At 42.4% G+C, this 21,967-nt stretch overlaps 1 protein-coding gene across 5 annotated transcripts in view; it reads right to left on the reverse strand.

Moving 5' to 3' along the window:
• The window catches only part of SLC20A2 (solute carrier family 20 member 2), a 115,587-nt gene that overhangs the window by 83,670 nt on the left and 9,950 nt on the right, over positions 1–21,967 (reverse strand). For 2 of the 5 annotated variants that reach the window (XM_061404597.1, XM_061404596.1), the window contains exon 3: positions 17,761–19,939. The exons of the other annotated variants lie outside the window; for them this stretch is intronic. The gene's annotated coding sequence lies outside the window, so the exon portion shown is untranslated. The remainder of the gene's footprint in view (positions 1–17,760; positions 19,940–21,967) is intronic. 5 annotated transcript variants of the gene reach the window in all.

Consider the following 21,967-nt stretch of genomic DNA (forward strand, 5'->3'; position numbering starts at 1 on the left):
CTGTAAGCTAAAAATATATATACACATAGTAGCCAGTTCTTCAAGACAGTTCTTTTTTAAGACTTTGAAAAACAGCTAATTCTGCATAGTTTATAACAATTGTATCAGGACTATAAAAATAAAGGCAGCATTATTACTGCTGCTGTTTAAATACTTATTTTAGACAGTTGATCTTTTCAAGTATCCTTAGAAGTCCACGGGGAAAATTTATCCTCACCATGCATTCCTAAGAGTCATCCATTTAACAGACACTTGCTAAACAACTGCTTCCTGCCATTCCAAAACTCCCAAGCATTAACGAGATTTAAACAAACGGCGGGATGCCCAAGATGGTAGCACAACATGGTATCAGCAACAGTGCTGCCTCCAAGAGGCTTATAATCCGATAGAAGACACAACGGCACATATGTAAACTTTCTACCATAGAGGAGGGTAATCAGTAAGCATCCCAAAGGGTAAAAATCCACCAGGAATCTTCTGGTGGGGTTAGTCAAGAAAGGCACCTTGGAGAAAGTAACATGTGAATTTGCCTGCTGATAAGCTTTCAACAAAAGAGTCCGAAATGCAGTACTTGGATGCAATCTCAAAAACGACAGAATGATCTCTGTTCATTTCCAAGGCAAACCATCCAATATCACAGTAATCCAAGTCTATGCCCCAACCAGTAACGCTGAAGAAGCTGAAGTTGAACGGTTCTATGAAGACCTACAAGACCTTTTAGAACTAACACCCAAAAAAGATGTCGTTTTCATTATAGGGGACTGGAATGCAAAAGTAGGAAGTCAAGAAACACCTGGGGTAACAGGCAAATTTGGCCTTGGAATACGGAATGAAGCAGGGCAAAGACTAATAGAGTTTTGCCAAGAAAATGCACTGGTCATAACAAATACCCTCTTCCAACAACACAAGAGAAGACTCTATACATGGACATCACCAGATGGTCAACACTGAAATCAGACTGATTATATTCTTTGCAGCCAAAGATGGAGAAGCTCTATACAGTCAGCAAAAACAAGACCAGGGGCTGACTGTGGCTCAGACCATGAACTCCTTATTGCCAAATTCAGACTGAAATTGAAGAAAGTAGGAAAAACCACTAGACCATTCAGGTATGACCTAAATCAAATCCCTTATGATTATACAGTGGAAGTGAGAAATAGATTTAAGGGACTAGATCTAATAGATAGAGTGCCTGATGAACTATGGAATGAGGTTCGTGACATTGTACAGGAGACAGGGATCAAGAACACTCCCATGCAAAAGAAACGCACAAAAGCAAAATGGCTGCCTGGGAGGCCTTACAAATAGCTGTGAAAACAAGAGAAGCAAAAAGCAAAGGAGAAAAGGAAAGATATAAATATCTGAATGCAGAGTTCCAAAGAATAACAAGAAGAGATAAGAAAGGCTTCTTCAGTGATCAATGCAAAGAAATAGAGGAAAACAACAGAATGGGAAAGACTAGGGATCTCTTCATGAAAATCAGAGATACCAAAGGAATATTTCATGCAAAGATGGGCTCAATAAAGGACAGAAATGGTATGGACCTAACAGAAGCAGAAGATATTAAGAAGAGATGGCAAGAATATACAGAAGAACTGTACAAAAAAGATCTTCACGACCCAGATAATCACGATGGTGTGATCACTGACCTAGAGCCAGACATCCTGGAATATGAAGTCAAGTGGGCCTTAGAAAGCATCACTACGAACAAAGCTAGTGGAGGTGATGGAATTCCAGTTGAGCTATTCCAAATCCTGAAAGATGATGCCGTGAAAGTGCTGCACTCAATATGCCAGCAAATTTGGAAAACTCAGCAGTGGCCACAGGACTGGAAAAGGTCAGTTTTCATTCCAATCCCAAAGAAAGGCAATGCCAAAGAATGCTCAAACTACCGCACAATTGCACTCATCTCACACGCTAGTAAAGTAATGCTCAAAATTCTCCAAGCCAGGCTTCAGCAATATGTGAACCGTAACTCCCTGATGTTCAAGCTGGTTTTAGAAAAGGCAGAGGAACCAGAAATCAAATTACCAACATCCGCTGGATCATGGAAAAAGCAAGAGAATTCCAGAAAAACCTCTATTTCTGCTTTATTGACTATGCCAAAGCCTTTGGCTGTGTGGATCACAATAAACTGTGGAAAATTCTGAAAGAGATGGGAATACCAGACCACCTGACCTGCCTCTTGAGAAATCTGTATGCAGGTCAGGAAGCAACAGTTAGAACTGGACATGGAACAACAGACTGGTTCCAAATAGGAAAAGGAGTTCATCAAGGCTGTATATTGTCACCCTGTTTATTTAACTTATATGCAGAGTACATCATGAGAAACGCTGGACTGGAAGAAACACAAGCTGGAATCAAGACGGCCAGGAGAAATCTCAATAACCTCAGATATGAAGATGACACTACCCTTATGGCAGAAAGTGAAGAGGAACTAAAAAGCCTCTTGATGAAAGTGAAAAAGGAGAGTGAAAAAGTTGGCTTAAAGCTCAACATTCAGAAAACTAAGATCATGGCATCTGGTCCCATCATTTCATGGGAAATAGATGGGGAAACGGTGGAAACAGTGTCAGACTTTATTTTTCTGGGCTCCAAAATCACTGCAGATGATGACTGCAGCCATGAAATTAAAAGACGCTTACTCTTTGGAAGGAAAGTTATGACCAACCTAGACAGCATATTCAAAAGTAAAGACATTACTTTGCCAACAAAGGTCCGTCTAGTCAAGACTATGGTTTTTCCTGTGGTCATGTATGGATGTGAGAGTTGGACTGTGAAGAAGGCTGAGCGCCCAAGAGTTGATGCTTTTGAACTGTGGTGTTGGAGAAGACTCTTGAGAGTCCCTTGGTCTGCAAGGAGATCCAACCAGTCCATTCTGAAGGAGATCAGCCCTGGGATTTCTTTGGAAGGAATGATGCTAAAGCTGAAACTCCAGTACTTTGGCCACCTCATGGGAAGAGTTGACTCATTGGAAAAGACTCTGATGCTGGGAGGGATTGGGGGCAGGAGAAGGGGACGACACAGGATGAGATGGATGGATGGCATCATTGACTCGATGGACGTGAGTCTCAGTGAACTCCGGGAGTTGGTGATGGACAGGGAGGCCTGGCGTGCTGCGATTCATGGAGTCGCAAAGAGTCGGACACGACTGAACGACTGATCTAAGCTTTCAACATCGAAAGAAGTGGAAAGAACATTATACAGAACCAACAACATGTGCAAAGTCGGAAGAAAAGGAATGCTGTGATGGATGTCTGTACCATATATGTCTGGGAAACAGGTTTAAGCTCTGTCAATTAACAGCTGTTTAGACCACTGATAAAGTTGCTTTCTTTCTCCAAATCAATGCTGAAAAGTGTCCAATGAGAGTATGGAGTCCAGAGCAAGACTGCCCAGGCTTCTTCTAGTTTCATCACTTCTAGTTTCTAGTTGTTGACTCTGGGCAATTAATTCTCTCTCTGTGCCTCAGTTTCATCATCTTTAAAGTGGGTATAACAATATACAAACTCCACAGGGAGACTATGAAGATTAGATGGGTTTATATTTGTAAAGAATGCAGAACAGTGCCTGTTGTGTAATATGTAAGAGAAGTCACTCAGTTGTGTCCGACTCTTTGTGACCCCGTGGACTGTAGCCTACCAGGCTGCTCCGTCCATGGGATTTTCCAGGCAAGGGTACTGGAGTGGGGTGCCATTTCCTTCTCCAAACATTCTGTTAAATAAACAAACTCACATGTTTATGCATACATAGCAAGATAGGTAGACAGATGTGCATGAATATAGAAATACAGACATAGCTGTATTATCAAGGACAGAACCTGGTATGTACTAGATGCTGCTGCTGCTGCTAAGTCGCCCCAGTCGTGTCCGACTCTGTGTGACCCCATAGATGGCAGCCCACCAGGCTCCCCTGTCCCTGGGATTCTCCAGGCAAGAACACTGGAGTGGGTTGCCATTGCCTTCTCCAAAGCATGAAAGTGAAAAGTGAAAGTGAAGTCGCTCAGTCATGTCCAACTCCAGCGACCCCATGGACTGCAGCCCACCAGGCTCCTCCATCCATGGGATTTTCCAGGCAAGAGCACTGGAGTGGGGTGCCATTGCCTTCTCTGGTACTAGATGCTAGACTCATATGTATATAATTTTCCCTTTGAAGTTCACACTGTACTAGAGCACAGGGTCATATATGCCCCAATATTAGCGTCCACTCAGTTAAAAGATTAGAGACTGTCCTTCCCTCTTTCTCTTGAGGCAACAGTTCTGCCTGGGAGACGCCAGGCTTACTAAACTGCTAGATAGACATAGCATGGCTGTCAGATTCAAACAAAGCTGCACTAATGTCTCATGTAATAAAAACACTTTCAATGGAAAAACAAGCATAGGCTTATTAAGGACCGTCTGACCTCTATAACTTATTAGCATTCAAGCTAATGCAAAACAAGAAACCTTAAATATACTGCAATCTAAGATTTCAGGGGGGAAACAAAAGCCCTGAAAAACAAGATTTTAAGCCACGTGACTCAAAAGGTGGGTTAACAAAATCCTAATTCCAGTCTAATTTGGCTTCAAGTAGTTATATATCCAAACTGAAAATTTTTTAACTAAAGTTTTATTACATGAATCTAGTAAATATGAAGCTGAATTTCCCGTTTTTAAGATGAAAATACTAAAGACAGTTGACAGATTATACTAAAAGTACTTGAAAATATTCTGCTACATTGAAATAAGTAAACATTTCCTGCAATCTTACACTATTTGCTTTAGAGACCTCTTTTTCACAGATAATGTATAGGCAAAAACTTCACCTACCACAAATCAAACTGCCCTGGTGAAGAGACTTTGAATTAACAAGTTATGCTGAACCACTAATAATAAATGCCCCCTTCTCAGTTTATTCTATCCAATTATAGGAAAATTGTTAAGAATTGGGCAACAAGCTATTAACTTCCAAAATCTTTTGGTAAGTGATCAGTTAATATTTATTTCTGTTCTTTCAATCCACAAGCAATTAAATTTGTTTCAGAAGCATCTACAACTTTTTTTAGAGTTTTTTTTACCCTACTTTCTAACTTGAAATTCAAGACTATCTGAGGACTGTAGGTTGTAGGCAAGTTCTTTAATAAGAGTTACCCTTCTGGGTTCATTTGAATCCCAACTTCACTACCTGCTAACTGAGCCACCACAGGCAAGTTAACAGACTGTTGTAAAAATGAGTTAATGCACATATAACACTCAGAACGGTACTTGGCACAGATTTGTAAAAATACATATTTTACCTACCTAAAATAATAAGGAAGGGGAAATTGTGTTTGAACCACCTGTACATAGTAGAGAATCTATCCTACTTTGGGACTCAAATTTTAAGTTTTAGAGGAAATTTGCAGGGTAAAGCTGAAAGGACCCTCATCAACAGCAGCCCACAGCCACAATGTTTTACAAACAGTAATTTCGAGTAAGTGCTCAGGGCTCCTATATTCTATTCTCAAGCCGCCCAGCCCTCCTAAAATGCCCGTGTGTGGGGAAACACAACACTTGGTACCAGTTTACCAAGAGAGCTGGGAAATCAAGAATTTACTTTCTGATTTTTAATATTTTTGTTGTAAATGGACACAGTCCATTCCCAACCAGACACACTGAGAAGTGGTCACTTTGGCAATAACTGGTTCAAAATCAACCGCAAATTACAGGAGCTGAAATATCTGTAAGAGATTCTAACTTCACTTGGCTACAAGAATCCAGGAGGTAGTTGGTTTCTCTAGGGGGAGCGGAGGCTATGTCTTGAGATAGATGTACGTGATTTTGTCTCAACCTCCGTATATTTCATTTTAACAAACGCTCCCATGAAGGCTCATTTTTCAAAATATCAGCGATAAGCAAAGAAGGACTAACAACTCAGCTCCCAGAACTGTAACAGCCCAGTAATTATAATAATCCAAGAGGCTGTTCTCTGAAACACAGAGACCAGCTTCTTTACAGAGATCCTGGTTCACACAAGGAAGGGTGGACAAGCAGTACTGGGGTATCTGTGGTTATTGCAGACTGTGAAACAGGAGACAATTACCCATTTTAGACCTTAATGCTCACATTGTAAGACTTGGTCTGTTCTTTTTCTTGACATTCTATTCCTGTCTCTCCAATTGCCAGGAGAGGGAACATCACCCAATTCTTTGAGTCAGATCTGTTTTTTTAAAAAGGCTCCTAAAAAAATAACTAAAAGTTAATCTTTTCAGTTTCACTACTTAAGATCTTTTCATGTAAACTACACTGAAAGGAAGAATTCTTGATAAACCCAGATTCTTTAAGGCTTAACATGGGGAACACAGCCAATATTTTATAATAAGTATAAAGGGAACAAAGCCTTTAAAAGTTGTGAATTGCTATACTGTAGACCTGTTACTTATAAAACATTGTACAACTATACTTTAACATTAAAAAGTAAAAAATAAACCCTCTTTTTAAATAAGATGATGGACACATGAAAGAGCAGCATATTAATAAATTCCAACCAATACTTTGATTTTGAATAAGAAAATTTTTGTTCTCATTATTAAACTCTAAAATATGATACAGGATTACAGGATAATCAACAGCAAGTTAGACAAAGAGTATGCTAGTTGTTCATACACAGCATACCAGAAATACATGCAAATCATGACATCAGACTACTTACTGTTCTTTGTGTAAGTGTTAAACAAGCCGTCTCTTCTCCTAAGCGTGGAGTGGTGGGCCAGTGTTGAGTAAAATAATTAGGATAAAACCTCAAACATCCCCCTGCACAATATCCAAAAGAGTCTCTCAGATTATTTACGAAAAGTAATCTCTTTCAAAATTTAACTAATCCTGGCCACTGAAGAAAAGGACGAATCAGTCAAATTTAAATTATGATTCTTTAGAATGTGTTGGACAATTCTGAGACACACTGAGAAAAAAGTATTAAAAATAGCCAAGAGAAGGCAGCAGCTAAAACACAAAGGCCAGAGGTGAGATCAAAATTAGAAACGTACAATGTCTGGAGGGCTGTCCATATAAGGGTATCTTTAAATCAGTAATAAGTTGGGACCATCCACTGGGCAAAATAAACAGCTGCCATCATCGAAGTGGCTGACTCCATCTCTCATTCAGAAATCTCTAGACCATCTCAGAAGACAAATATGACATGACTTTATGCTCAACGGTGTTTGGGGCTATTCTCAAAGCTGGTCTCGACTTTCCCAGTCCCACATGAGAAACACATATACATGCATCTTTCCTTTTGACAAAAGTATGAAAACGCAACAGTAGAGGGGATTTCCCTGGCCTTCCAGTGACTGAGACTTCACCTTCCACGAGCATGATGCGGGTTCGATCCCTGGTCTGGGGACTGGGATGCCACGTGCTTCCCAGCCAAAAAAAAAAAAACAAACCCGAAACCATAAAACAGAGGCAGTGTTGTAGCAAATTCAAAGCAATATTAGAGGATAAAACGTCTGCTAAGCCTTCCTCACCCCATCTGCTAGACTATATTTACTACACTCCCCAACCCCATAAATTTCCTGATCCCCGGAGTGGGCTGCTGTTTTCCTCTTTCATTTACTTACTTGTCAGACTCTCAGGGAGCTTCTTAAGCTGGTGCCAAGCCCAACAGAGATGAAATAAATAAGGATCTTACCTTCTAGGAGTTCAGTGCGGTATGGCAGACAGACACAGAAATAACTAACATAGCGTAAGGCCTATGTAACAGGAATTTGCACAAGAAGGCTTGCGACTGTCTCTGGCATTGAGGGGAGGGTAAAGGACCAGGCAGAGAAAAAGCAGAAGGCATTTGAGGCAGAGCGATCAGGACAGGCAAAAGCTCAGAGTCTGTTCTGAGAACAGCAAGAACTATGGCTTCTAAATTCTCTCTGAAACTGTTCTTTATTTCATAGTTTGATTAATTCTCTATATTAAACTAAATATGAAGGAAAAAAAAAAGAACTATGTGCCCGGAGTGTAAGTGACAGGATGTGAACGGGGGAAGAGGCAGAAGATTAGGCTGGAAAAAGCAATGGCTGAGGTCCCTGCGGGCCACGAGAACTCTCATCAGCGCACCGTCCTGCCGCCCTGAGGCTCTCAACTCCCGCTACACGTCAAAATCTCCGGGGAAACTTTAAGACAGAATTGATGTCTGGTATTTGCTAGTATCAATTAATTGGTCAAGATGGGGACTGGGCACTGGTGTTTTTAAAAGTCTTCTCACGTTATTCTAGCATATGGTCGGGGTGAGAACTACAGGCAACAGGGAGTCAACACAACCAAACAAGCAGGATGAGGATGCAAGAACAAGGAAAAAAGAGAAAAAGCTAACTGAGCAGTAGAGTGCAGAGCAGACCAGAGGGACTTCCCTGGTGGTCCACTGGTTAAGACGCCACACTTCTAACACAGAGGGCATGGGTTCAATTCCTGGTCAGGAAACTAGATCCCACATGCCATGGGGTGAGTCCAACAAATAAAAATGAAAAAATAAATAAGTAAATAATATTCTAAAATTAAAAAATAAAAGAGTAGATCAGAGGCACAGAGACCAGGGGAGGAATGTCCATTTACAGGTTCCCGAATATAGACAAAGAGGAGTCTACGCCAGTAGTTAGTATTAACCTTTTCTGGGTCACCAACCTGTGTGAAAGTGAGTGGTAAAAGTTAAAAGCCTTAAAAAAAGAAAAGCTAAAAGCCTTTTCCTAAGGAAAAATGCACACATGTCAAAAAATGTACAAATAATTTCGAGGGGTTATGAACCTCTTTTGAGTAGTGGATTCAAGTGAAGAAATCCTGACCCTAAACAAGGTGACTAGAAAGGGAAGCGGAGAAGGCAATGGCACCCCACTCCAGTACTCTTGCCTGGAAAATCCCATGGATGGAGAAGCCTGGTGGGCTGCAGTCCATGGGGTTGCTAGGAGTTGGACACGACTGAGACTTCGCTTTCACTTTTCACTTTCATGCATTGGAGAAGGCAATGGCAACCCACTCCACTGTTCTTGCCTGGAGAATCCCAGGGATGGCGGAGCCTGGTGGGCTGCCGTCTATGGGGTCACACAGTCGGACACGACTGAAGCGACTGAGCAGCAGCAGCAGCAAGAGGAGAGAGACTTGAGGTAGAATCAACAGCACTGATGACTCCCAGGTGAAGGGAAGGAAGAGGGATTCAGGCTGACGCCCCCACTTCCAGCTTGAGAGTTGTAAGTGATCAACTTACTTAAATGTCAGGAACGACACTAAGCGGTAACGTGTATTCATCTCAGTGAGTCTTCCCAGTTCTAGAAGATGAATTGCCATCTTATTCATCACTGAAGAGGCTGAGACTGAGAGATATTAAGGAGCCTGTCCAAGGTCAGGCAGTGTGAAGTGGTGGAGTGGGAATTCAATCCCAGAGAGTAAGCCTCCAGAGCCCCCAGCATGCCTGGTGAGTGGGCCTCATTCATTAAAATAGAGGAGACAGGAGGACAGAGCAGAAGTAGGTTCAGCAGAAGAGGAGGAAGGGGCAGGGGATGGAATATACACACTACCTTTAGATATGCTACGTTCAAGATGGTACAAGATGTATCAATGACATTATCTGCTGAATCAGGAAAAAACAGAAAGAAAGGAGCTCAAGGCGGGTATGGTGGAAGACACAGCCATAGAATAGGGAGCTCCCTAAACACGTGCTAGGCCCCAGCACGTGCTCCGCTCTGCAGGTGTAAGTGCTATCCTTACCTGTCTCTGCAAGAGAGCAAACAAGACTTGGGAGAGCAGGATTGCCAAGCCAGCAGGTGGCACAGCCCACCCCCTAACCTAACATCTCTGGCACCGGAAAAAGGAGTGGAAACCATGGTCCTAAGTGGCAGCAGCTCCCACTCTGCTCTAAAACCACTAGTGTGAGATACAGGGTTTTTTTTTTTTCTTTCATAACTTTATATAAAAAAACTTGACAATATCTATTTCCACCAGCTAAAGGATTCTGACACTGTTTCAATTGTTTGAGCGACCATAAGAGATATCTGCGTCTCAGCCAGGTGAAGTATCAGAGCTACACTTCCGCAGGGCGGCGTGCAGACTCAGATGCAGGCCTGTGTAGACAACAAGCATGACACAAATTCCGCACAGAGCGATTATCATCCGAGTCAGGATTCAGAACAATTAGCCCAATGCAGATAAGTGTCCTGTGTTCCCGGAGGCCACGACGAAGCCAGGAAGTGGTGAAATTTCCTTTTTCACTCTTTTTGTAGCATGAAAAGAATGTGGCTTTTCTCCTCTCTAAAGAAACAAAAATAAACTCTTAAACCATACACTACAAGTCTAGACTAGTTACTTCAGGTTTAACAGTGGAATAATTTATGCACTGCACGTTTCAGATAAAAACCTGTTACAGTTCAACATTTCGGCACCTTTAAAAATACCTGTACTGGCAGTCACATAGCCTTTGAGTTAAAAGCATCAAAAAAGTACTTTACAAGAGCCTGCAACATTATCCTAGGATTTTCTCCTGTTCAGGTACCCGAGAGAAGAAATACGATGATCCAATGAAGAGTACTGAAGTCCTACAGCACAACCTCTCACTCACAGCAAGATTCCTTCCAAAGCTCCGGTCCTGGTCGCCCATCACTAGGCTTGAAGTCGTGACTTTCCAGGGCTCCACCCCATCCCTGGAGGCCTCTCACTAGGTGCTTGTGCTTCGTGCTGTGCTTAGTCGCTCAGTCATGTCCGACTCTTTGAAACCCCATGGGCTGTAGCCCACCAGGCTCCTCTGTCCACTGGGATTCTCCAGGCAAGAATACTGGAGTGGGTTGCCATGCCCTCCTCCAGGGGAATCTTCCCAACCTAGGCATTGAACCCAAGTCTCCCGCATTCCAGGTGGATTCTTAACCAGTTGAGCCACCAGGGAAGCCCTCACTAGAGCTCAGATCGAGTCAAAATCCTTTGCCTTGTAATGTCCATTCATCAAATATTTACCGAGCACCTGAGATCCACAGCACAAGCTCTGCAAACCACCTTCTGGTCCTGGCAGTCCTTGATCCGTGCTGCTCTCTCACATCCTCTCCCTCTGCTCCAATAATAAACTCCCCCCCGACCACGGGGGGATCCTCAATGACTCCACTTCTCAGCCCATCACTGTCTCCCCGCTCTGCTAGTGTCTCACCGAAGCGTGGGTCACAGGCGTCAACACAACCACCAGGTGTGGTCTAGGATCTGTTTTTAGCAGCTGCATGACAGAGAGGCTTGCAGAAGCCTGTGGTCAGATAAATCTAGCTGATCTCAGGTGCGTGTGAGCCAATGCTCGACTCCTGCAGATGCTTCCTCTTGCTGATTTTATTTAGAACGCTGCCACAAGCTATCCAGATGACTCTGAATCGAGTCTGCTCTGTACGGCATTAGTCATCTCTCCTAGGTTGATGTCATCTGGAAAGTTAGATAAACTTCTCTCAATCCAGTCTTTACAGAAAGAGGACACTGTGATTTAAATCTGCTATCAATGGAAACTCAAAAGTTCCCTGTGGTCCCAAAGATCCCTTTATAGAATCTTGAGGCTCAGAACTACCATCTGATTTTATCCGTTTTCAGCCTTTCTTGAGGGAACAGCTTTGCTGAAAATCTGATGAAAGCCATCACAAGGATTTGTTGTTCAGCCACTCAGTTGGGTCAGACTCTTTGCAACCCCATGGACTGCAGCACGCCAGGCTTCCCTGTCCTTTCCTATCTCCTGGAGCTTGCTCAAACTCATGTCCATCTAGTAGGTGATGCCACTCAACCATCTTGTCCTCTGTTGTCCCCTTCTCCTGCCTTCAATCTTTCCCAGCATCAGGGTCTTTCCCAGTGTGTCGGCTCTTCGCATCAGGAGACCAAAGTACTGGAGTTTCAGCTTCAGCATCAGTCCTTCCAAAGACACCCAGGACTGATCACCTTTAGAACGGACTGGTTGGATGTCCTTACAGTCCAAGGGACTCTCAGGAGTCTTCTCCAGCACCACAGTTCAAAGCAGCAGTTCTTTGGCGCTCAGCTTCTTTATGGTCCAACTCTCACATCCGTACTCAACTGCTGGAAAAGCCATAGCTTTGACCAGACAGACCACTGTCGGCAAAGTGATGTCACATGTACACAGTTTTGCAATCAACATCAGATGGTTCCAGGACCTCCATGAAGCCCATCCATTGGCCTGTTGAGGTAAAACCTTAGGAATTCTAGAAGCTATGAAAAATACCTATGATCATTAGCATCCATTCAGTGCCATTTCTAAAATAACTGATTATCTAATGCCCAACAACGCCCTGAAGAAGCCAATTAATTGGAATTCAGTTCAGTTCAGTTCAGTCACTCAGTCGTGTCCGACTCTCTGCGACCCCACGAATTGCAGCACGCCAGTCCTCCCTGTCCATCACCAACTCCCGGAATTCACTCAGACTCACGTCCACTGAGTCAGTGATGCCATCCACCCATCTCATCCTCTGTCATCCCCTTCTCCTCCTGCCCCCAATCCCTCCCAGCATCAGAGTCTTCCAATGAGTCAACTCTTCCCATGAGGTGGCCAAAGTACTGGAGTTTCAGCTTTAGCATCATTCCTTCCAAAGAAATCCCAGGGCTGATCTCCTTCAGAATGGACTGGTTGGATCTCCTTGCAGTCCAAGGGACTCTCAAGAGTCTTCTCCAACACCACAGTTCAAAAGCATCAACTCTTGGGCGCTCAGCCTTCTTCACAGTCCAACTCTCACATCCATACATGACCACAGGAAAAACCATAGCCTTGACTAGACGGACCTTTGTTGGCAAAGTAATGTCTCTGCTTTTGAATCAACTGACCTTAATTCACTAATTCTATCAGAGAAGATATACAGAAACTAAGAAGTCTGAGGAAAACCAAACCACAGGTTATAAGAATACTTTAGACACAAAAGTTATACATACAAAGATACGTGTTGCAACACTGTTTATAGTGGAAAAAAGGAGAGGCCATCTTGAATATCCATCCACAGGGAAATGGCTGAATAAATTATATATGTTTAAAATGTCATTAATTTTTTGAAAACAAGAGTTAGATCTATTGATCTGGAGAAATAGCCACAATCTATTATGGAGGGAAAGAAAGCTTTAGAATAATGTATCGAGTATGGTTCCAAATAGGAAAAGGAGTATGTCAAGGCTGTATATTGTCACCCTGCTTATTTAACTTATGTGCAGAGTACATCACGAGAAACACTGGGCTGGAAGAAGCACAAGCTGGAATCAATATTGCCGGGAGAAATATCAATAACCTCAGATATGCAGATGACACCACCTTATGGCAGAAAGTGAAGAGGAACTAAAAAGCCTCTTGATGAAAGTGAAAGAGGAGAGTGAAAAAGTTGGCTTAAAGCTCAACATTCAGAAAACTAAGATCATGGTATCTGGTCCCATCACTTCATGGGAAATCGATGGGGAAACAGTGGAAAAGTGTCAGACTTTATTTTGGGGGGCTCCAAAATCACTGCAGATGGTGATTGCAGCCATGAAATTAAAAGACACTGACTCCTTGGAAGGGAAGTTATGACCAACCTAGATAGCATATTCAAAAGCAGAGACTACTTTGCAAACAAAGGTCCATTTAGTCAAGGCTATGGTTTTTCCAGTGGTCATGTATGGATGTGAGAGTTGGACTGTGAAGAAAGCTGAGAGACGATAAATGGATGCTTTTGAACTGTGGTGTTGGAGAAGACTCTTGAGAGGCCCTTGGACTGCAAGGAGATCCAACCAGTCCATTCTGAAGGAGATCAGTCCTGGGTGTTCATTGGAAGGACTGATGCTAAAGCTGAAACTCCAATACTTTGGCCACCTCATGCGAAGAGTTGACTCATTGGAAAAGACTTTGATGCTGGGAGGGATTGAGGGCAAGAGGAGAAGGGGATGACAGAGGATGAGATGGCTGGATGGCATCACTGACTCGATGGACATGAGTTTGAGTGAACTCTGGGAGTTGGTGATGGACAGGGAGGCCTGGCGTGCTGTGATTCATGGGGTCGCAAAGAGTCGGACACGACTGAGCAACTGAACTGAACTGATAATCCTATTTGAAAAGCAAAAAAAAACAAAAACAAAAACAAAAAAACCCTAACAAATCTTATGTCGTTAAACATACTTTTTTTTAATATAGCAAAAGGTGTAAGAGAATTCGCATCTGTGAACATGGTGGGGAGGAATGGATTTTGTTGTTGTTCATCCCTGCATACTTTCGCTTGTTACAAGCAAATACTGATTCTGCAAAGCAATACATTTCTAAAAGAAAAGAAACGAATAAAGTTGACAACAGGATCTATAAACAGACTCAGCTCTCTCACCCCAACACTTCAGGCAGGTTTTCTAAACCTATTCTCACGTCCCCAAAAGGTCTCCACCCACGGGATGCCTTGGACCAAATCTAACTTCCTTTTGACTTTTCAGTGATGCTGAGTTTCTCACTGTTTTGGGTACTTGATTCACCATCACAGGCATTCTTCTGTTATACTTATGAAAGCTGTGTTGTGTAGATTAAATGTGTCCACAGTCCACAGGTGTGATTTTTTTCACCCTTAGGAAAACATCCGTCTTGGCAGAGACATAAAAGGAATGCAGAATCCACGAGTCTAATATGTGGGAGATGCATGCATGAAGCACAAACACTAGCCCCTTCTAAAGCGAAGACACAAGAGCAGAGACACTGTTGTCTGTTGGCTCAGGGGTTCTCAACCTTGGCTAAACATCAGAATTACCTGGAAGCGTTTTTTAAAAAAACCAGTGCCTGGGCAGCACATTCAATGATTCTAATTTAATTGGCCTGGTTGTAGGTACTTGTTTCATTCTTAAAGCTAATGAGATAATTCGAACAGAGTTAAGAATCACTGCTTTCTACATTTCATTCTCTTTCCTTTCTTCCACTTTTTTTTACAAAGAACTTTTTATTAGTTACTTTAAGGCTAGAAGATAGTCGTATTTGGAAAAGCCAAAAATGATCAAATCAGTTGACCCTGTCCAATGTCTATAATTCATATCATCCTTATGTGGACTTCTGATGCCCAAATTATTCAGTTCAGTTCAGTCGCTCAGTCGTGTCCAACTCTTTGCGACCCATGAATCGCAGCAACCAGGCCACCCTGTCCATCACCAACTTCTCTTCGCGTGAGGTGGCCAAAGTATTGGAGTTTCAGCTTCAACATCAGTCCCTCCAATGAACACCAAGGACTGATCTCCTGGGTCAAACTCTCACATCCATACATGATTACTGGAAAAACCATAGCCTTGACTAGACGGACCTTTGTTAGCAAAGTAATGTCTCTGCTTTTAAATATGCTATCTAGGTTGGTCATAACTTTCCTTCCAAGGAGTAAGCGTCTTTTAATTTCATGGCTGCAATCACCATCTGCAGTGATTTTGGAGCCCCCCAAAATAAAGTCTGACACTTTCCACTGTTTCCCCATCTATTTCCCATGAAGTGATGGGACCAGATGCCATGATCTTAGTTTTCTGAATGTTGAGCTTTAAGCCAACTTTTTCACTCTCCTCTTTCACTTTCATCAAGAGGCTTTTTAGTTCCTCTTCACTTTCTGCCATAAGGGTGGTGTCGTCTGCATATCTGAGGTTATTGATATTTCTCCCGGCAATCTTGACTCCAGCTTGTGCTTCTTCCAGCCCAGCGTTTCTCATGATGTACTCTGCACATAAGTTAAATAAGCAGGGTGACAATATACCAAATGTGTTAATAAAGTTATTTAAATCCATGGCTATCATCAGTAGAAGCCCTTCACATATCGAAAGAGTATTTGTAGCTTCATCTGAATAATGACTCATCATTTATTATAAACCTTGGAGGCAATGCTTTTATGAAACATCTTAGGACCTCAAACATGATGTTGGAAAGCAAAAACCATCAGCACAGACCTACCGATTATCTGAAATGTTGCCAGACATTAATCGATGATGGACTTGCTGATTTTTTGCGCTAATCTAGAGGTGTTTTTAAAAATTCATCTCTACCACATCACAGAAAATTGAAAACCAGAGAAACCATTATATGAAACATCTCTCCCAGTCAAATTTAGTATCTGAGAACAATAATATACCTGAGAAAACATGTAAATAAAATATGAAAGGGGATTCATTAGCCAAATGAAATATTTATTTAGTACACATTACAGTACAGTAAAAAGAAGACAGGATTCTATACTTTGGACGCATGCCACAATTTATACAGATAGTTTAAAACAAAGGACAATGACAACATATATTACTTTAATTGCCTTTATATATGTGTGGATGGTATTGGGCTTCCCTGGTGGCTCAGAGGTTAAAGTGTCTGCCTGCAATGCGGGAGACCCGGGTTCAATCCCTGGCTCGGGAAGATCCCATGGAGAAGGAAATGGCAACCCACTCCAGTATTCCATCCAGGGATGGTATTAGCATGTATTTTCAAAGACGCTTTCAATAGCCCATCCAAAGAGTTCTGATTAAGGAACTGTATTCCTAAGCATGTGTGAAATGAAAAGTCAGGTCCACACAAAACACCCGCACATGGCTTCTCATGACAGCTTTATTGTAATAGCACCGAACAGCGAACCACCCGAATGTGCTTCCAAAGGACAAATGGTTAGACTGTGGTGCATCCATACCAGGCACCAGTACTAGGCAGTAAAACGGAAGAAACTGCGAGAAGGCATCTCAGGGGCATTATGAGGACTTTAAAAAGCTAATCTCAAAAGGTCACACGTTGCATAATTCCATTTATATAATATTCTCAAAATGATAGAATTATAAAGCCGGACAAGAGATTCGTGGTTACCCAGGGCTGGTGGGCAGAGGGAGAGTTATGAAGGAGTAGCAAGCAGAAAGCCTTGGGTTGACGCGTCAGTTCTATGTCCTGATTGTGGTGGTGGGTTATGCGAATCTACACGTGATGGATCTGATGGAGAAGGGACAGGCTACCCACTCCAGTATTCTTGGGCTTCCCTGGTGGCTCAGCTGGTAAAGAATCCACCCGCAATGTGGGAGACCTGAGTTCGATCCCTGGGTTGGGAAGATCTCCTGGAGAAAGGAAAGGCTACCCACTCCAGTATTCTGGCCTGGAGAAGTCCATGGACTGTATAGTCCATGAGGTTACAAAGAGTCGGACATGACTGAGCGAATTTCAGTTTCACACGTGATGGAACTACACAGAACTACCTACACACACAAATGCATGTGTGTAAAACTGGAGACAACAGAGTCAGCTCTGTAGGTTGTACCAGGTACAGAACTACACACACGCAAACGCATGCCTGTAAAACTGGAGACATCCAAGTCAGCGCTGCGGGTTGTACCAAGGTCTGACTTCTGTCTTTGCTCTTGTACTAGCTGCCTTTGTGGGAAACTGGGTGAAGGATACGCAGGACCTCTCTGTATTTTTACAACTTCCTGTGAATCCGTAACCATTTCAAGACAAAAAGTTTAAAATGAATTTGAAGGAAACATAAAGCTTACTTATGATAAACATTTTTCTTAATCTAATTAATGGTAGGTGGCTCAGATGGTAAAGAATCTGCCTGCAGTGCAGGAGACCCATGTTCGATCCTTGGGTTGGGAAGATCCCCTGTAGCAGGGAATGGCAACCCGATCCAGTATTCTTGCCTGGAGAATCCATGGACAGAGGAGCCTGGCGGGCTACAGTCCCACTGTAAGACCTGGGGTCACAAAGAGTTGGTCACAATTGAGCAACTAACAGTTTTACGTTCATAGACAAGTAATGGGAGGTATGTGAGATAGCTGGAGAAGAAAAGATGGCGGGAATACTTACAGAGTATATCTGCAATATCACACGCCAGGCACTACAGCAGATCTCGTCCAGTCAACACTCGGTCCAGTGAGGTGTCTGCTGCTGAAAAGCCTCACTTTCAGATGAGGAAACAGAAAGAGAAGGTAAGAAATACAATTAAGGTCACGCAGCTGGCACACAGCAATGATATCACAGTTAAGAAAAGACCATCTCAAAGCAAAGAGGATTTTAAGGAAACGAAGAGTCATTACTGCATCAAGAAGGGTTTAAAAGATAGTGTAAAACAGGCAGAGTAGGTGAAATGTTACAGATGTAAAGCTCCCCACATTCACAGCACACTGGGTTGAAACTGCGTCTTCTAAGAATTTAAAACCCACGATAGACATTAGCCCTGGATAACTGGATGCACTCGACCAGAGAAGAATACAAAACTGTGGGTTTTTTTAATTTTCCTTTTAACTTCTACTTAGAAATGAGAAGAAGGGTGATGCTTCTTTAAAAGGTGCTCGATGAATGAAACAGGAGATAAAAGTGAGCCAAAATTCAGAAATACCACAGATAGGAAAACAAAGGTGATTATAACAAAGCCAATTCACGGAAGAAAAGGGAAAGTCTGCAATCTTGTCAAAAGACAGGCAAGATAATCTGAATGAGGTTAGCAGAAGACAGGAATCTGCATACAATGACCACAAGGATGAGCAAGATGAGTATTTGTCTGCAATGAAATAGTTTTAAAGACAGTAACACAGTTAGGCTTGGCTTCAGTCTGGCTTAGATAAAGCAAGAGGAAACTTTCTGCCCTTCATCACTCCATCCATGCAAATAATACAGTGGTGGGGGTGGGGGGAGTGGATGGAAGTTTTAAACAAGACTGGCCACAAACTGACAGATAAGGCTGGGGCGACAGAGACACGGAGATTAATTCTCAAAGCAGCTTTCGGGACCTCTGGTGCCACCTGCACCACCAGCCCTGATCACATGAAAAAAAAAAAAGCAAAAAGGGAGGCGACAACAGTGATAAACACACCACTGTTTTCCCAGGTCAGGTGAAAATGCTCACTCCTCAGAAATCTGCTTAAGAGAGCCTTAAGAGAAAGTCAGGGACACTGGAAACCTAACACTGGCGGGCCCTTTAACACAGCAACCGCTCCAGGATGACCGAACAACGTTTTCATAAGTACAGTTTTTGAAGACTGCTCATCACAGCATTGTTTACAATGGTGAGAAACCTGATACCTAAATTATCAAAGAGGGATTAAATATATTATGGTATACTCATACAATGGAATGCCAAAGAGGGATTAGATATATTATTGTATTCTTGTACAATGGAATACCGAGCAGCTATGTGAAAAAATGAAGATATTAACTCACAACAACAGGGTATCAGGGCTTCCCTGGTGGTCCCCTGGTTAAGACTAAACCTTTCAATGCAGGGGGATGAGGTTCGATCTCTGGTCAGGGAGCTAAGACCCTACATGCCTTATGACCAGAAAACAAAACATAAAACAGAAACAATGTTGTAACAAATTCATTAAAGACTTTAAAAATGGTCCACATCAAAAAAAAAAAAAAGGGTATAGCCAAGGAAGACAGGAACCAACTGAAAGGTCTTCTGATTGGCCACAGGTGGAGCCATTAGAGCAATACGATTATATCCGATTATAACACCAATATAAATATCCATCAGTCTGCACAGATATAAATCAATGACTGGATAAATGAATAACTGGGAGAGCAGACAAACGCCCTGTGCGGAAGATTCCAAACACCGTGGGGAGATCCCCTGCCCCGCCCCAAGGAGGTGGAGCAGGACCCTGCACTCCTGACGTGGGGGCTGCCTTCTTCCCAAGAGCACTGATGGAAACCAGGGGCAAAGAGGAAGTTCGCGGGAGAAGCTGACAAGCACCCCCTCAGCCCCTCAAGGTTAAAGTCACGCAGACAGGAGGTAGCCTTGAAACGATGCCATGAAAACCACGCTCTGCCCCCGTGGGTCTCTCTCCTCCAAACACACAACTCCAGCTGAACCAGGAGGAAAACGCCAGACAGATCCCAGCTGAGGGGCGCGCGACAAAATCTGACCAGTGTGCCCCCCCCGACTGTCCAAGTTATAAAAACCAAGAGACGTCTAGGAGACTGTCCCAGGCAAGAAGAGCCTGAGGAGACGTGAGGACTGAAGCATGAAGTCCTGCTCAGGGTCCTGGAACAGAAAAAGACAAGAGATAAAAATAAGGAAGTCTGAGGAAGCTGGACTTGGCTAATAACGACGTACCGATATTGGCTCACTAGTTCTGACAAACACCCCACAGCAAGGTAAGATGTTGATGATGGGGGAAATGGGGAACTCTCTGTACTAGCTTTGCAACAGTCTACAAACCCCAACCTGTTCTAAAATAAAAAGATTCGTTTTAAGAAAATGAAAAAGGACAATGAAGATATATCAACTCATGATGCTGCGGAATGGTGGCCAATATATAATAAATGAAAGACGAGTTACTAAATAGCACGTTATAAAACTATTTTTGCTTAAAAAATACACATATACATATCTATATGCCAAAAAGTCTGGAAGACCGACCATACATCGAATCACCGACCTAGCGATTCTCACCACCTCCTTTGTACTTTTCCATAATAGTTGGCTTTGTTTCGACACTGAGCACTGTATACATTTAACATTGAGCCTCATTAACCTCCATCCTCAGGAACACTATTGCTTTATTTGGGGGAAAAATCAGGCGTCTCACATAGAATTTATATAGAGTCCATCTTAGTTCAAAATAACATGCACTTATAAAACAGCTGAACTTTAACTTTTTCAAGAGGAAACATTTTAAAAGGCAGTACATTTTAGAAAGGCAAACATTTTAAAAGTGACGGAAAGTGTGGAATTTAATCAGACCTGGAATGTAATCCTAGTTTCACCATTTACTGTCCGTGTGACCTTGGGCGAGTCAATCACCTCCTCTGCCCTCGTTTTAACAGTGGGGAAAGTGTAACACAACAAGCCAACGGATCTGCAGAACTGACCTAGCATTTACTTGCTTATTTATCAATATAAACATGTATTTATATACTACATAAATACACTTTATCACCTCAAATTTTATTAGAAATTATCTGAGTGGTAGCAAAGAGTTCAATGTATGTCAAGAGCCTGACCCTACTGAGGCTCCATAAGGGCAATTGTTATTGTTACCAATAATAATAATAATATTAAAAAATTTCAAGGAAAAAAAAAACACTATCAGAAAAAATTTCACTTCTCAAAGACTGTAACAGAGAGCACTCAGAGATAAGATCGGCACCTCAGCCCACGCCACACCATCTGCTGCGAGGTCCCAAAGCCTCTGCTAACTAGACATTCATTAGGGCAATTAGACACATTAACGTGCCCACAGGACTGCTGCTGAGAATACCAAGTGAAAGCCACTTGTCTAATCATAGCCAGCTTAAAACTAAACTTTGGAATAGTAATGTACCAAGTCTCCCTTGCTATGGAAATACAGTTTCCCTATCTGTGAACGGAATGTCAAAACAAATTAACACCAGCCATAAAACACAAACCAAACTGATTTAAATCCCCTGACTGCAAACAATGAACTTTACTGAAGATGCTTTAGCCAAGACATATATTTTGATCAAAATTCAGGGCTGGTACTTCCATCTCAATACTGATAATTAAAAATTATCCCAAATATAAGCCTTATAATACACAAAATCACAAGAGAATAGACAAATCTAATCATATTAGTGGACTTTTGTAACAAAGCTAAACAACCCAGATCAGAAGAATCATTTGTCTCCAGTTAAAACTTAACCCAGCCTGATTTATCATATGGTCTAAGACAGACCTGTATTTTAAGACCTGATAATTTAGGAAGAAATGAATCCAACCATAAGCAAAATAATATCAAATCACTGTGCCAATTTTTCCTTGTCATTGTTCAGACGCTAAGTCGTGTCCGACTCTTTCACTACACTGTGCTCTGTAGCCTGCCAGGGTCCTCTGTCCACAGAATCTCCCAGGCAAGAAAACTGCAGTACGTTGCCATTTCCTTCTTCAGGGGATCATCCCAATCCAGAGATCGAACCCATGTCTCCTTCATTGGCAGGTGGATTCTTTACCACTGAGCCACCAGGGAAGCCTGTCAATTTTTTTCTACTACACTAGAAAATGCAGACTGTGCAGTTTGGTTCTGTTGACAGAAGTTACTGCAAACACCTT

The sequence above is a fragment of the Bos javanicus genome, chromosome 27, assembly GCF_032452875.1.
Source record: "Bos javanicus breed banteng chromosome 27, ARS-OSU_banteng_1.0, whole genome shotgun sequence".
Lineage (NCBI taxonomy): Eukaryota > Metazoa > Chordata > Mammalia > Artiodactyla > Bovidae > Bos > Bos javanicus.